General features: G+C 37.6%; 2 long non-coding RNA genes across 2 annotated transcripts in view; one reads left to right on the forward strand and one right to left on the reverse strand.

Moving 5' to 3' along the window:
- LOC148189156 (uncharacterized) overlaps nt 1–17,291 on the forward strand; it is a 224,776-nt gene that overhangs the window by 95,476 nt on the left and 112,009 nt on the right. The window lies entirely within an intron of this gene.
- LOC148189157 (uncharacterized) lies at nt 652–16,559 on the reverse strand. Its single transcript, XR_015776969.1, has 3 exons — nt 16,276–16,559; nt 14,994–15,121; nt 652–1,462 (listed from the first exon to the last, which is right to left on the reverse strand). It is a non-coding gene; the product is annotated as an uncharacterized LOC148189157 (long non-coding RNA).

A 17,291-nucleotide genomic window follows, 5' to 3' on the forward strand; every position in this document is an offset into this window, starting at 1 on the left:
AGGTAAATGAAATTTAACTGCAGCCAAACTATGTTTTCTAAAAGCATCTCGGCCGTGAGAGCCTCTAGGCAAAAGGCTCCAGTTCAATTGCATCACTTACACAGCTCCAGCAACTGTGCTGTGTGACAGTTTGTCACACACTGCTGTTAGCTTGGGCAAGAAATGCTATAGCATGACTAATAGAGGTGAATACATTGTAATCTGCACCAAAGTCCAGAAATAGACTATGCATGCTCTTTGCCTTGACAGATGTTTATGTAAAGCAACCGTTTTTTGAGTGATACCAGTGCATTGTTCTAAGAGGTGTTCAATGGGGTCAGATTACAAATCTGACAACACTGTTGTAGGACAAAGGACAAACATAACTTTGTTTTTAAACAGTGTCAGTTATGATGTGTAATATTTCCACAGCCAAAATACTTAATGGCTTCTTGATATGAATAAGCCCAGAGATCAATGCAATATTAAATTTGATATCCTTGTGTCATTATCATAGACTGTATCTGAAGATAGAGAACTCGCCCCCACTTACCCCCGCTATGCTTAAGTGATGCTAAAATATCCGGGATACGGGCGCTGCCAAAACTCATTAAAAACAAACTTATCATAAAAACAAACAGTTGAACAAACATCAGGGCAATGAGAACAACATTTGGTGACAGAAACCATCTTTGGGAAAGATTTATTTGGTGTGTATTTTTAGTTTTTAGTGTGGCCTTTGTCCCATTCACTAACGTGTAGTGGTGGGCTTTATGACCTATACTGCAGACAAACACCAGGGGGCATTCAAGATTGAAATGTTACATTTTGGGGGAACTTTCATGTTGTCCATCTTTATGTACAGTTTATTGTCATTATTAATGTTGAGTGCAGTTGAGCTCAGTTATGTAGCTTGTCAGGTTTAGAGCATCTGCAGTCAAACTTTGTAAAGTGACTCAAGGTGTTGTTTTGTTTTAGTCATTTAAGAATTGTCTTGTAACCCGAACATGAACTAACTACTAAGCATTTGCAATAAATCTTTCAGCTGTGCATTTCATTGTATGTGTAAATACATCAGCATTGTAAGGATGGATATTTACCGTAAATAGTTAGAGTAGAACACTATTACACTGTTCATTCTGGTCATCAAGCTGGTTAAAAAACAATCCACCGGGGACTGTCTGCGGTCACATAATGAATGAGAGACAGGCCTCAGCTTGACTGTGTGGCATCCTTATCAAATGTGCAGATAGGTAGGCCCTGGAGAGCGCCAGTGCTAATTGGCCTGGTGGTTTGCTCTGAGGTCAGTTCTGGGCCAGGTCTCCAGAAGGACAGGTCATCAGGGAGCCCGAGGCTGAGCACAGAGCTGTGGTTGTGCTCCCCAGGGGGCCTTGGTTGCCATTACACTTCTCCAGACATCAGTGGAGTATTGATCCAATGGAAGGAATGCAGCCTTTTTTTAGCATCAGAGTCTGAGAGAAGACTGACAGAGAAATTAAATTAAACAAAGACCAGTTTTCATCCTGCAATTTAAATACATTGTGATTAAACACAGAGCAAACGAAATAGCAATTTTTTTTCTCAATAAGATTTGAATATGTCTAACCAAACTTTTTGACAGGTGACATATTTCTATAGTTTGTAACTCTAGGATGACATTGAAATGGCACTGCAAACTACATTATCCCACACTCTTGTTAAAGTGTTGTTCCATGCTTTGGGAGTGAATATGCTGAATAATATATTCCATCTCTGCTTACCTTTTGGGAATGAGGGACCAATATATCCCAGCCTCTTTTATTACATCCCAAAAGCTACGGAAAGAAAAGGGCCCCTGAGAGTTAAACAAATCAATGAGGATAAATGCTGGTGAAACGACTGACCCACCCTATAAATTATAAAACAGATATCAGCCGCCCCTGTCAAAAATAAAAGTGCATGTGCTTTTTTCCATTAATCTGTTTTTGAAGACAAGATTGTGAGGTGCATTCTGTATGTTTAATGCAGTTTTAACAGGTTCATTACAGTATCAAAAAACCTCACTGTAACTGAAATTAATGCAAAATCTGTAGATATGTGAAGAGCACTGTGCCTATTAGCCGTGCACATTGTAGTGAAATTATTATTGCTATAATATTGATGTAATGTATCATTCTGAGACTTACTGTTCATGTCTGCCATTTTTGCATTGTGATAAATGCGTGTGTGGGTTGAAAAATCCTACTGGCCAGCATAAATTTCAGTTGATACTGAATTTGTGGAAATGCTCTCTCGAAGCAGTTACCTAATGCTTTTTATGACAATAGGAGAAATATCTAGATTTAAGGGTGGTTATTTCCGTACGTCGGCACAGAACAATCAGGTTCCCATTTCACAAAAGGATTTGCGCTGCACTGCTTACACAAAAGGATTTGCGCTGCACTGCTTACACAAAAGGATTTGCGCTGCACTGCTTACATACATGATCTCATGTTGCAAGGGCTCTGTATGCATTTTTTGTGGCACTTTTACTGGCAATAATCTCCCCATTCTTATTTTAGGCTAAGATGTGTTTCTAACCGACAAAGCAGTGAATGATCACAACACCTTGGCTATTTGATTGGGATGTTTGGGCAAAGAGTCACCTAGGTCAGTAGCTTAGCTTTATCATTTTAGAATTATTGGCTAGTTTGTTTGGCCATTGGGCTTACACATAAGATCAAAATTCCACATGAAAAGTAAAATCCTAGGCTAAATCGATTTTTTAAGGTTCACACAGAATTTGAAGTCTTCTTGTTAACTAAATCAAGGGTTTATTTTGTCCAAATCAGAGTTGGTAATTGTCAGAACAGTGGACTAACTCAGTAAACAACTACCGAGACTAACCGGATGCTTTTAGTGAGTTCATTTTCGTTTCTTCCAAGTTTGAGGGCAGTGTGTCAGAAGGTGTATGGTTGTATTGTTAAATAAATAAAATAGGTCTTAGAATACTACCTTTCTTGACTTTTTGTCAGTTTATATTGTGTATTTATCAGACCCATTCTGCCAAGAGAGCTTACAGAGCTTGTGACCTGTTTCCTGTCAAAACAGTTGTTGTAAGCTGTTTTCTATATCACAGTGTAAACAAATATTATGAAGGGGCTGAAAAACCACAAGGTTTCTGGTAAGCTCATGACCTAATTTGTATTTGTTAAGTTAGGCTCTGCCTAAAATTTGCTGAAGTTCTCAAATCTCCAACTTTCAGTTGTCCTGGCACATGTGCCTTGTGCAGCCTGGTGTATTTGTGAACATGATATAGGCACTTCTATCTATTTTGACCTGACAAGGGTTGACAATAACATATCTTTGCACTGCATACAACTCAGTAAAGGCTGAGTAAAGCAGATGGCATTGACCTCTTGTTGTGGAATAAAAGAGTTTGGGTTTGATTATAATGTCCTGAAAGATGTGATTTCAGCATTCTGCAGATGCTTCATGTTTCTCCCCCACTGGAAACACATGCAGTTGAGCTGGATTGGAGATAGTAAATGACCCGTAGTTACAGATGAGGAAATGATTCTTCGTCTGTTCACATTTTCCCTGAGATGAACTCACAACCAGTCTGCTGTTGTCCATCCTCTCCTCTGCTGTGTGCAGGGAAAGACCTGATTCACTCAGTGAGGCTGCAGGTCAAAAACCGGAATGAATGGCCTAATACAGAGTGCTTGTATTTCCGTTGCCAGATAGATGGTTTGTATTGCTGTTGTTGTACAGCATTATTGTGGCAATTTGTCTGCAGAAGAGTAAGACAGATAGACGAGAGCTCCATGTTTATGCAGGTCAGATGATAGATTTTGGTTTCAGTGGTCTTGGAAAAGCTTATCTTGTATTCTGTAGCCTTTGTATCGAATTCCTTACTAAGGTAAGATGTGAAATACAGAATTTTTCCATGTAGTTATTATGAGCATGCAGAAAAAAATCAAATAAGTGTTCATATTTAAACTAGTTGTACAAGGATCTGCATTTACTTAATTCAGTTTCCCACTGACTTTTAATGCTCCTACACAAATTGAATCTATTAGAAAGATAAGACATATTTTATAATATCTCATTGTGATGATTTATGACTTTAGTTGCAATCTTAGTCAGAGAAGTGCTGTTCAAGAAAATGTCTGCAGGATTATTTTGGAGTGAGTTATTGCTGTTATAATATCAGTGTCATTGTTCTCCTTATTACATCAACCTCACAGCCTTGATGTTCTTTGCTATTACAATTTCAATTGCTTGAAATTATTGAAAATAATATTGTTAGCAATTCATTTTTCTAAAATTAAAACCAAGAACAAAGAAAATGTGATTCAATTGAAACCTATTTCAAAGATGGTTGACAAAAATGGAGTTGAGGTAAGTAATGGTGTTGAGGTGTTCATTTACAATATTCTCAGATGGCTCAGGGGAAAATGTACACACTATTGAATTTAAAAAGCATACACCTGTATTCATTATTTCCGTACAAAGCCTCTAGGAGGAGTTGGGAATGGCATCTTAATTACTAGTGACTGACAAGTGAAGACACTGTTGTTCCAAGTAAACCTAAAGAACACATTTAACATTTTTTATATATACATATATATATATATATATATATATATATATATATATATATATATATATATATATATAGTTAATTGTTCACTGTTTCTTCACTTGTCAGCCACTAGTACTTAAGACTGAAATAGTTCTTCTAACCTTGTTCTGTACTTCAAAGACTGGAACCTTGAGGATTTGGAGGATACTGGTTTTGACATCCTTAAAGGTTATAACAGTTGAAGAACAAAAAACATGTAATGTAGGAGAAAAAGGAAAAAAAAGCTGAAACACTAAATGTGAATACCTCCATGCTATACTTGAAATGAATTAGATGAGAAGTACTCCTCCCATCCCAATTTTATTTTGACCTTAAATTGAATTTTATTTAAAATTTTACTGCCCCCTTTAGTTCCTCACACTTGAAAACAAGGATGGCTGTAGTGAAGAGCTGGCCCGCTGATTTGAGACGTATTTAACACAACAACGTTTAAAGTTAAGGCTCTTCTGGATGACACAATTTAGGTTACACTTATCTCACCTCTTAATACATCTTAGGTTTGTTGAAATTGGTTTTACTTTTATTGTTTGGAGTCTCGCAGATTGCACTGCTACATGTGTTGGAAATAAAAAAATGTTTTTCTTCTAACTATTTAAAAGCCATATGTAAGGCAGAACTGAAGTTATAACTTATGCCTTTGACATGTAATAAGCTTGTACATATCATGAAGTGACATATCCAGTTAAATTATAGGTTCAGTAGTCCCTGAAGTAGTTAATGAGTTCAGAATCATGAATGGCTATTGAATGAGATGACACCTGCTAATCAGGTTTCATCGGGTTCAGTATCTTGCCCAAGGATACTTTGACATGTTGACTGGAGAGGATTGGGAATTGAACTGTCAATGCTCTAATTAATAGGAGACTCGCTTTACCTCCTGAGCCACAGCCGCCCCATGAGTGAAACACTCATAAGCATCTCCTATATGAATACAAAGATCAGTAAACAAGTAGAGCCAGTTTACACATGGTATCAACATGTGTCTTGGGAGATCTGATCACAACAGCTCTAAGTCTCTGTTCACACCTATCATTACAATGTGCAAGCACATGCGTCTCGTCGTTGTGCAACTAAACCAACAAAGGTTGGGCGTCCAATAAGCAAGGACGTCAGCTGGGTACGCGATCTGTTAGTGTGGCCCAGGACACATAAGTGTTCATACTGCTGAAATAATTTGGCCACATGCTGCCTGGATCAGCTAGTCGGCTGAGCGATCAGATCTCAACATTAATTGAGGGCACTTTCAGTGCACTCACACCTGTACTAAGAGCTGTCCATTTGTGATCCATTAACCAAGGACAAATGTTAATACCACTTGTAAACAGGGCCAGAGAAACATTATATTATGTCTACATGTTTTCAGACATGTTTTCTGACTAATAACGTCAAAAGTACTTAAAACGTGAACCTTAAATATGGCATGGTTTCCATTTATGATTCAGTGTGTCATGTTTCCCTGTTAACACAGTACATTCTCATTCAGGATAGAAAGGAATCTTGTAATGCTTCGATAATATAAACTTAATGTCACACAAACCACTTTTTCCCTCCGTGTTTTCTGATTCAAGAGTAAGAGTCAGCAGGAGAGCTTTTATACCTAACAAAGAAATACAGCATATAAACACTGTTGGTCAGCTAAAGAAAGATGTTCTTGACAGCGATATAATTAACATCAACAAAAAAGAAACAGTTTTTGATAAGAACTGAGCAACAACATCTATTTTAAAATGGGTTGCACACACTAGTTTTTCCAAGAAAAAACAGCAATATGGGTGCCAGTGGGTGGGAGCATTACATCTAAACTGAACTTTTATATTTCCAAGAAAAGTCAGTTCATTTGTACCTGGAATAAAGAAACAAAGCATTCACATGTACTCTAGTATTCCCTTCAACCTTGCACACACTTATACAAACAGAAAAGCACTGGTTCCTCAACATAAAAAAGAGGTCTTCAACACTGCTACTGCTTATTGTTTTCTACCATGTATACATGGATTAATTCAACACTATAAAATTAAAACAACAGCTATGCTAACATGTAATTTTTATTTCATTTATTTTATGTTTTTTTTTGCTGTGATGTAAGAAAAAAGGGGTGTTGGGAAAAAGGATATTTGAGAAGACTGTGTGCTTTTCGTTTGAAGTTTGCTTAAGCACTCATTTCTCCCAGAAAAACATTTAGTCATCTCTTCAGGTTTGAAAGCAGAGGATACTTTAATAGGTGGCAGTAAACCTGATAACCCACTGAGCTTTGTAGTTAAAGAGAATCCAATCTTTCAGCAACATGTTTGCAGCAGTACATGAATAAATGGCACGGTTATATAAATAAATAAATGAGACATATTCCATGGCGAATTAAACTTCTATCAGAAACCTCAGACCGCAGCTTTTCATTGCAGCACACATTATGGCCGTCACATCTCTGGGATTACTGCTATTATTTATTTATTTACCTTTATAGAAAGCAGTCATCAATCCTCTGTGACAAACATACAGTGTAGTCAGCTCCCCTTAGGCTCCATGTCTAATGAAATATACCATATACCTGTCCTCAGCTGCTTTTTCCCTCTGCTCTGACAGCCAGTGGCCATTTGCAAGTGCTTGGGGTATAGCGAAATCATTCAAAAATATACTTGAGCCATTTAGTTATGTTTTCATGGCTCAAGTTTTTTTCTCCCCTCTGTGAGCATGACTCAAATGCGAGCATATTTACTGTCAGGCTTGAGATTAATCAGCTTTAGTGGTGTATAAATGCCAACATGCTGTTATCACTGCGGAGCTGATGGAAAACCAAAGAGCGACAATTGCTGTGTGGGCAGTTCAAATGTTAACTTACCTTATAATACAATACTCTGTCAGCAAATCAAGGCTTACTGGTGATTTAATTTTTAGGTCAAAAGGAATCCTTGTGTTTAATGGAAACACTTAAAGTCCTGCTGAGACTATGTTGCCACTGTGAAGTGTGTTGCAGATTGCTAAGGCTACAGCAGGAGTGGCTCACTTTTTGCAAGTAGCAGCGCCTGACTATCACCTGACTTTTTTTCAGCTTGCAAAGCCAAAAGGAGCCTGAGATCCAGATGGTCTGGTAGTTTGCTGTCTTCGAGCGTTTTAGAATGGGTTACCTTCCAATATTATGTGAGCAAAAGTAAATTTGAAAAAGACTATTTGTTTTGAGAGCTTTCATCCGTTATTTGTTGGCTGTTTTTAATAAGTTACGACTAAAACGTGACCTACTTGCCATTCTTTTCTCTCATCATTTAAATAAACTGCTCCAAAATCCAATTTTGACTGCAGTTGTAAAATTTTAACCAAAATCACTGACTAGCCTGCACTTAAAGCTTCTGCTCAATATATTAGTTAAAGGTCCAGTGTAAAAAATTAAGGGGGGTTTTTACATCTAGCAGTGAGGATTGCAGATTGCAACCAAGTGATGCCAGATGTTAGACTTCCGTCAGTGTTCATTGGTAGGAGGTTTTTACCAGGAGCCGAATTATTGGCTGAGCCTTCTTCCTTTCCAAAACATACAAATAAAAAACAGACAAAAACATTGAATTAAGCCGTTTCAGGATATAAATCAGTGTTTCTCTAATGTTGTTTGGCATGTAAGACATGGACTGATAGCCCAGCATCTGCCGATTTGTGCTTACTTTTATTTTTCTGATAACTTAAGATTCAGCTGTTCCTGAGGGGCCTCTTTCTCTTTTAAAGAAACACTGAATAAAACAGTTTCATGTTAAAAAAATCAGTGTTTTTGGGATGCTCTCATCACAGTGGGTGGTGGCAGGTGCCAAAAATCACCAGAACATTTTCCTTATGAAAATAGTAACCACTCATTCTAAAGTAACAAAATCACAACAGGTCTTGTTTTCAGATAATTTTACACCAGAAAAAACATAATAATTGTATTGTATTTAGTTTCTGCCAATAAATTCTCCTTAATCAAATGCACAGGACCTGTAATGGTTATATATTTACAACAGCAGTGTTTTAAATTATTGCTTTATACTATTAGCTATTATTCTTTTTAGGCTCCAGAAGTGGAATTATAACAACAAAAATGTATATGCATAGTTTGTGTCAACACATTAGGGATGAGCATATCAAAACAACAACAAATAACCAAAAGAATAAAATGGCATTCTTAAGGGGGGAAAAAACAGCAGGCGACCACTGCAGTGTTGTCTTTCAAAAGCATCTCTCAGAGGCATTTTACAATGAAAGACAATACTTGGAAAATAGTTTCATAGTATTGAGCTGGGTGCATAGTTATGAATAGTGCATGACTGAAACCTATAAACTGACCCACCACATCTAACCCAGAGATGCCTTTAGGTGAAGTAAGACGGCTTGGACTGTGAATGTGATTGTTTCAAGGGGCTGCGTGTCGTGAGTGAGGAATGGTCCTCAAACACCAAGAAAAACACAGGCTGGGACGGCTTTTGTGTTCCTGAATGCAGAAGTCTCTCGAGGAGGTGCACTGTGACTTGTTTACTTTGTTTTACTCACTAACACTGAGCAGCTCTGCTGATATTTTTTAGTTATGCAGTGCTGCAGGAAATCAGGAAAATATACAGTACATCCTGTAAAACAAAAAAAGTACATTGCCTTTGGAAAGTAGGCTCAGCCTTTTCTTTTTCTTTTTTCTTCCCCCGCTCTCTCACTCACTACGCAAAGTTAGTGCTGCACAGTACAAATGTGAGCTCTGGTTGTTCAGCTTACAGTCGGCCAAGTTGACCAAATTCAACCTTTATAACAGTGCAGCATACTGTAGACTTAAACTATAATATATAAATATACCTTTGTCACACATTTCTGTATAATGGAGAGTTATGATTAGCAGAATTATTTGATAGTATTGCATTACCTGATGTTTTTGGATTGTCTTTAATAATATTATTTCATCACATATTTTTTATCCATACTGTAATTTTTTTGCCTGACTTAATCTCAACCTTGACATCCTTTTGTATATGTATAGAGTTTTAGCAGTGAGGATTGCAGATTACAACCAGCTGAAAGCTTCCGGTAAGAATTCCTTTTGTTTTACTTTTTTATTTTTTTATTTTTTATTCCTTTTATACACCTTAAAAACCCCATTCTTATTATATTGCATTCAGTTTCTGCCAATATATCCTCCTTAACCTTACACACCAGACCTTTAACCAAGTCATGCATTATGGGGGAACTGTGTTGTCATAAATTATCCCAAAAAATATAATTTTGGCAAGTTCAGTATTTACAAGGACACAAATTAACAAGTCAACCGAATAAAAAAAAACATACATAGTGTCATTTAATATATTTTGTATATTTCAAGTTTAAGAAGATGGCAAATTGCATGGCTTTATAAGCTCAGGAACTAGTGAGATTTGAGGTACAGGCCGCTTTCATCTTATAAATGTCCATTCATACCATTCCCACCCAGCTCTGCAGGCAACTGTTAAAGATTTTTGGCCCATCCAACCATGCTAAAAGTGACAACTCTGCCATAAGTTGGATTCATTTGTAGGTCTCAGTGAGCCCAGCACAGTAATTGAGTATGAGGAATGGGAGCTATAACCATTCCCCATGTTCCCTTGTCCACCTCATCACCTGCCATCTATGTAACTGTCCATCTACTGTCCCCACGGGAATCCATTCCATCATTGCTGGTAATGGCTTTCAGGTTGTCCAGATAATGGCTTAACTGAGGTTGAGTTGCAACTTCCTGACATGTCTGGATGAGTGACAGGTCTTAAACTATGCATATAGGCATTTGTATATAAGTTATTAAATTGGTGAGCTAAAAGGGCTGATCTGTTTAGATTTATATATAAATAATGATGAAACGAACTAGTTTTTGAGTCATTTAACTTAACAGGCCTTCCATATGTTAAGACAAGCGTGGAGACTGGATTCTGTTTTGCTAATCGGAGAGTAATCTGTTGACAACAACCTCACAGCAGCTATCTTGGTTAAACTTGAGCTGATAATCAATAAAGCAACCACATAATGGAATAGGACAAATCATGAATGGACCATCAAAGTTCATCAGGTGAGTGCTTTTTAACCTTTTCTCTTTTTTTGGAGGACTATTCTCCTTTTGAAATCCTGCTACAACTGATTCACATTTGCAATCATGTCACATAAAGCACTCTATAGACGTAGAGTGTTGTGATTTTTCGAAGTACTCTTTAAATGTACCATTTTTGAAAAATAGTGATGTTTGAGTTTATCTATGTGAAGCACACAAAGCAAAAAATGAGTGAAATAAATCCGCTATTCCATCATAACGCACAATTTCCCAACAGCAGACCCATTATATTAGATCAGCTATGCAGCCTTTAACTATGCTAAGTACCTATTATGACATGTTGATAATATTGTTAGAAAACCATTTGTCTGTCTGGGATACAGGATCTGCACCCTGTGCATTCAAGGACACTATATACTGAAGGACAGCACTCAGAATCACTTAAATTGACATAAAACCTAATTAGTGTTTCCTACATGTCCGTTATTAAATTTCTTTTAGGGGACCAGGCGGGGTCTATACTGTAGCTCTCCCCTCTGGCATGGAAATAGTAACAGTACAACAAGGTCATGTTAAGAAGAATGAACCTATGACAGAGTAAATGCTCTCCTCTTGTCCACGTGACCAATATGTGTTCAATACCAGCTTATGATTCCAAACTGCTGTCTAAATTGTGTTGACTTTTCCCTCATGCATTCATAACAGATTTTGGACAGCTAGTGGCATTTTGTTCTTCTATAAGGACTGTTATTCTGCCAAGCTGTAAGAAAACTAAAGAGCAGGGAAATGGTGCTGCATTGCACAATGCAAATACTGGACACAGGCAACAGGATAGTGGTAAAATTAAGAATAAATATATTTATTGAAATACATCTTTCCAAGAGACAAACAACACTTATGGATGTTGAAAACTCAGAACTGTAATTGTTAGAGAGAAAAGTGAATGTTTTGAGAAGGTATAGAGTCGAAGCAACTGCATAAAATCAGAGTGTGTATTAGTATGTGCATGGTTCTGCACATACAGTATGTGGTGTATGTGAGTGTGCACGCCATAGGCATTTATTCACTATATTTATTTTCCTGTAGCTAAATGGTGGCATAAAGGGGTGGCATGACTGAAGCATTATTAAGGAGGATAATAAGTGAAAATCATTATATTATTTTCAACGATGGCTGCTAAAGTCTAGGCACTGAAAGGGGCTCATTAGGCAATAAAGTGTTACTGAGACTTGTTCTATTAGGCAAAATCCTGTCATTCTATAATTTTAGTCCAGTGCAGCAGAGAAGGGCCATTTAAATGGGGACATATGCAACCTCAAGTCACTATACAATACAGTGTACAGTATATCATGAAAAATATATCATATTTAAGAATATGATAGGTCTTAAAAATAAATAAACACACACTTAGGCCCCTTTTCTACCTGACAAAAAAAAACAACTTACCCCACTAACATCTGGCATTCATTCCGAAGACTAATGTCTGTGCAGAGCCAAGGGTATTCATTGACTCCAGCTCTGAACGGTGTTTATCGGTAGCAATTAAAATATGACACCCAAGTGGACATATTTATCTTAGCTATTTGCTGGCACAATGCAATGACGCACCACCACAAGATTACGTCCTTGGCTGTTCAAGCAGTGCTTGAACATCATTCAAAATTTAGTAGAGATAAACAATGTAAAAAAGAAGTAACCACTAAAACATTTTCACTGGCTTCCATGCCGCTTTTTGCTGTTTATGGTCCTGATTTTCTGGCAGGTTTGTGACTTTGAACATGAAACACCAGGACAAAATAAAACAGCAAAAAAAACAAAAAAAACAAACCCAAAACAGAGCATTGACTCCAGCTCTGATTGGGTTTGGTGTTGGGAAATCAGTCTATCGGCTAATTAAAGCTTTTTTCCTGCATTTTAAAAACACATTCATGCCATAATTTAGGTGGAAAAAATGGGGTCACTTTGCTAACATGTGAATTGCTATTCAAAGCTGAAAATATGTTAGCATATTGTAGTCTAAGGAGAAGGACAAGATATTATTTTAGAGTGGCATTTGCCAAATATTGCTGCCCGGCTGCAGCATTTGTCTGTGTGATGCCAAGCCAGAATAGTGGTACAATGTTACAAGACTGGCTGCACAAATAGCACAATAATCAAATGCTTATGTCAATTCTGTGTGCAAGCTATCAAATCTGCAACACAAACTGGTACTAACAAACATTTTGCAAGATCTTTTCAGTTATTTGCTTTAAGTAAATATCATGGGACATATCTGTTGCCTTGGACAACCAGCCTAGTGTGAATGCTGTATATCAACACATGCATGTCCATGCAGTTGTTTCAGTTTTCCACTGGCATTTCTGATGTTAATCCACTCAGTTAACATATCATTAAAACTGAGCTTTAATAAGCAGATTTGATCATATTTAAAATGGAACATTTCATTTTCTCACTTTATCAACTTAATGATTCAAAACTGGGAAGCCAGCCATGACTCATTCGCTTTTTGCTTGTGAGGCTGCTATCTTGGACGGAGACAGCTGAACTAGTATTGACTATCATGTTAGTACATTACATCTTATTGGCAGAGCTGACTAAAGGTTTGACAGTGTTTTGCATCACTTCTGATCATTGAACCTGACTGCAGCCTTTGGCTTGCGTAATGAAAACACCACAAATGTTCCAGGAACAAGCTTAGAATAACTACAAGAGCACAGTTTTTAATGATGAGAACTGGCTTCGGAATTAATTTTTGGAGCAAATAATGGAGACCGCATCTGCTCCTTTTGTGTAGCAGTGATGTTTGTGTGTGTGTGTGAGGTAGAGGAGAGAGACACAAACCGGCATAAAGCGATAAAAAGCGGCTTAAACTAAGAGACAGGGCCACTATAGTGAATCGAGCAAAGGGGTTTTGTACTGCAGGGGAATCGGTGTGGAGCAAAACGATTGTTTGATAAGAAAGATGACAGAATCTCTACAGACGAACAAAAACTTGATGCAGTGCAAAAACATGGAGTGCTTGAGAAAAATCCTGTTATTGCCTTGATGACTTTGCCAGCACAGTTCAGTATGAGCGTGTCTGTGCACGATGAAAACCTGATAGGGTGAGTGAAAATGCCATTAGAAAAACGACAGGGATGGGCTCATGTTTAAAATTCCTTGTTGCAGCCTGTGTCTTGAGACCCCCACATGTGGCCTAATTGGGCCATTAATTATTCCCCTCATCCTTTCTGAATTTATGTGTAAAAAAAAAAAAGGTTTTGGAAGATTAAGGAATAGCATATAAATTGTTGATTTATGAAAATATTTGATGTAGCAAAGTAAATAACAAATTGTCATGCATTGTCATTGTCGTGCAGCTGGCACAACATCAGTTTTCTTGTGCCGAGTTCAGACGTCTATGACATGCAATAAATCTTTAAAACCTGGGAAAGTTGGTTTTATTTCTTTAGAAATCATGGCTAAATGGCCATTTTGCAACTTGGTAAAAGTAGTGTCCCTTTCTCAAACGAGAGAGAGAGAAGGAGAAAATAATAAAATAAGCATTTTAAAAAGGGAAAAATGTGCAGAAAACTATAATAAAAATTATTTTAAACCCCCCCCTTCTAAATTTCATTCGATTTTTGACTCAGAACTTGTAACTTCTTACTGTGTATTTGAAAGGAATCAAGCCAACTTGCTCAGGTCTCAAAGGGTTAAACAACATTTGATCCATGGAGGGAACTTGATGAGGATGTAAAATTTGACCAAATATTTGACCTGAATGGCATATAATATAGTACTTGCAATATATTTCACAGTAAAGCTAACAGTTGTGTGGTGCTGTGTACTCCTCCTCCAGAAGAGGGCAATGAGGCTATACACTCTTTATTCCCTCATGTTTGGTCAACAAAAAGGTTAGATACTGCAGGGTTGAATTGTACTGTATGTGCCCCGTGTGATTAATTCTCCCAAAACCTCATTTATTAAACAAGTCAAACTCATAGCACATTATACAAGTGCATCAAATAAATACGCACTGCTTTCTCTACAACAGAGAACAAAAAGAGACCTTTCCACACTTACATGGTTCTCTTAATATTAATATGTGGCACTAACAAGCAACAACAATTCGCTTGGCCTTTGTTAACCCGACAATACTGTTAACTAAACTGGATCTGCAGAACTGAGATGCCGCTCTCTCTCTCTGTTTACTGCAATCCAATGTTGCATCCAAACATAATTAGGCAGGATTAGAGGAAGCCCTTTCTCATTATCTCTTTAGAGCGTCTCGGGCTCATAGAGGTTTTAATTGTGCTTGACTGGCAGGACCTTGGTGCCCCCTTGCAAGCTTTTGATCTTCAAAGAGTCGCCTCCATGTCACAGCACAAAGAGCTCTCCATGATCTCTACTCACCTCTCTGTTTCCTGGGTGCTTTCTCTGCCAGGAACCAGCGCGTTTATCCATGTAGCGAGCTGGGTACACTTCATAGCAAGGTTACACAAGTAGATCATTATTCTCAGCATGGTGAGCGTACACAACACCTGTGAGAGTGTATCACGCTCAGATTATAGTGAGAGAGAACATAGAAAGGAAACACTTTGACTTGTACTATGTGGGTGTTACTCAGACTTCAATATCACTGACATCATACAGAAGGGCATCATTCTCTTGACCAAACAGCCTCAGACCACAGAGAGAGAAAAAAAAAAAAAAAAACATTTTTAAGTTTGAGGTGTCCTCCAATTGAAGATCAGACAAGGCGGCCATGGACAAAACGGCCGCAGACAAATGGCATCAGACCAAAAGGCCTCAGACAAAACAATATCTGGCAAAATGGTATCAGACAAACTGAGCGGAGATAAACGGTATCAGGACAGGCAGCCTCAGAACAAACAGCCTAAGGCTGAATCTGGTGAATGTCCCTGCTCCAGCCCGTCAAATGAAGATACACTCTCCCTTGTAGGCATAATATTTCCAATTTTGATGTCTGCCTTTCACAATAACAGTGTGGATTGTTAAAAGAGTTATTATAATTCTAACAAATTTGTTGTATTTTCGCTGTAGAAAATGCGTCAAGTCCCCCTCACACAATCACCAATCACAACTGTTTATCTAAAATGTGCGGTGTTCCAGATGATGACTGACAACTTTTGTAGTCTTTGCACTTTACTCAAAATACATGATGACGTCAGTTTTGGCTGAGCACATCCTTGTGCAGGGGACTTATGGAGAACAAAAATCTAGCTTACCAAAAAGACGTGCTGTTAAGGCATTTTCAAAAGCACCCAAGATGGCTGTAGCTGCTGTGGAATTTCCTATTATAATACTATTCTGGTGGCAAAAACAGCATTACTTGTTCATAGACATATTGAGGCTACACCATCACCGCTCATATCTGCATGCTGTAGTCTGTTCACATTTGTCACTCATGTTACATGTTCCTTTGCTTGATTGGTTGTAGGTCTATCCAATGGCGTCATAATGCATTTTGATGCACAGCTGTTAAAATTAACCCTTGGAATCGGAAACTGAGAGGTTTCAGATTAATTTGCATACTCAATCATTACTGATTTATCAACAGCTAAAGCAGTTAGTTACCTTTTTTAAAAATTAATTTTTAGTTTAGTTACTTGCAGAAAATAAGACAATGTGGTTTAACAAGCAGTCAGTATAGGTTTTGTAGGTAGTTACTTACCATTAATTTGCAGGAGCATTTCAGAAAGTCCATGTGCATGATGTAGCTGCGGGTTCACACATCCTGCAACTGTAAGCAACTCAGGTGATTCTTCAATTTAAAAGTCTAGTGTGTGAGATTTAGTTGCATTCAATAGTGATATTGCAGAACTGAAACTTCTCTCATGTGCTGAGCAAGTCAGAGATCTATGATGGCTGTTGCAAAAGCCAAATGGCCCTATCTTGAGTCAATGTTTGGTTTGTCTGTTTTTGGCTACTGAAGACCAACATGACAGACTCTGTGGAACAGGACTCGATCTGTGTGTCGATATAAAGGCCTCATTCTAAGATAAAGAAAACACAGCAATTACTATATTCAACAACAAGCTAACCCTGCAAAATGTGAAATAATGGAGCTTTGCTCTGATCAGTATGGCTTTCCTCTGAAAGTCAGAGCTTTGAATCATCAGTCCAAAGGCCCTTAGTCTACTGGGATTATGCAAAAAATGTTGTTGCACATTTTTAATATGTTGTTAGCAACTTTGCTTGTTTACGATACTGAGTGAATGCCACTGTCACAGTGAACATCCTGCTGAGCCCTGCTCAAACTTCAAAACTATATGTGGCAAAAAAGGAATCATCCAATATTCACATTGTACTGCCAAATCTGATTTGACTGGCATAAGCAGGTACAGCCCTTGTGCTTGGTAACATTATATTGAAATTTATGAATCAAAAAATCCAATCCCTTACTTTATTCTAGGGGTCAACAGATTATTTCACTGGCCAGTTATTGGGGCTGATATTTGGCATTTTGCAGATTATCTGTATCTGCATTTTATTTTACTGATCACTGAAAATTAATTAATTAAAAAATGCAAAGAAAGTGCCAGTGTATGAGAAACATCTGGAAGCTATTTTCATTTATTCGTTTTTATTTAAGATTTCACTACACTTTATTAAAAATGTTGCTTGGAACTTTCTGTATGTGATGTTGAAAGTTTCACTTTTGATGAAACTTTTGCTAAAAGCATTTCA

Source organism: Plectropomus leopardus, chromosome 7 (genome assembly GCF_026936395.1).
Source record: "Plectropomus leopardus strain MGB_pleo_1.0 chromosome 7, ASM2693639v1, whole genome shotgun sequence".
In the NCBI taxonomy this organism is placed as follows: Eukaryota; Metazoa; Chordata; class Actinopteri; order Perciformes; family Serranidae; genus Plectropomus; species Plectropomus leopardus.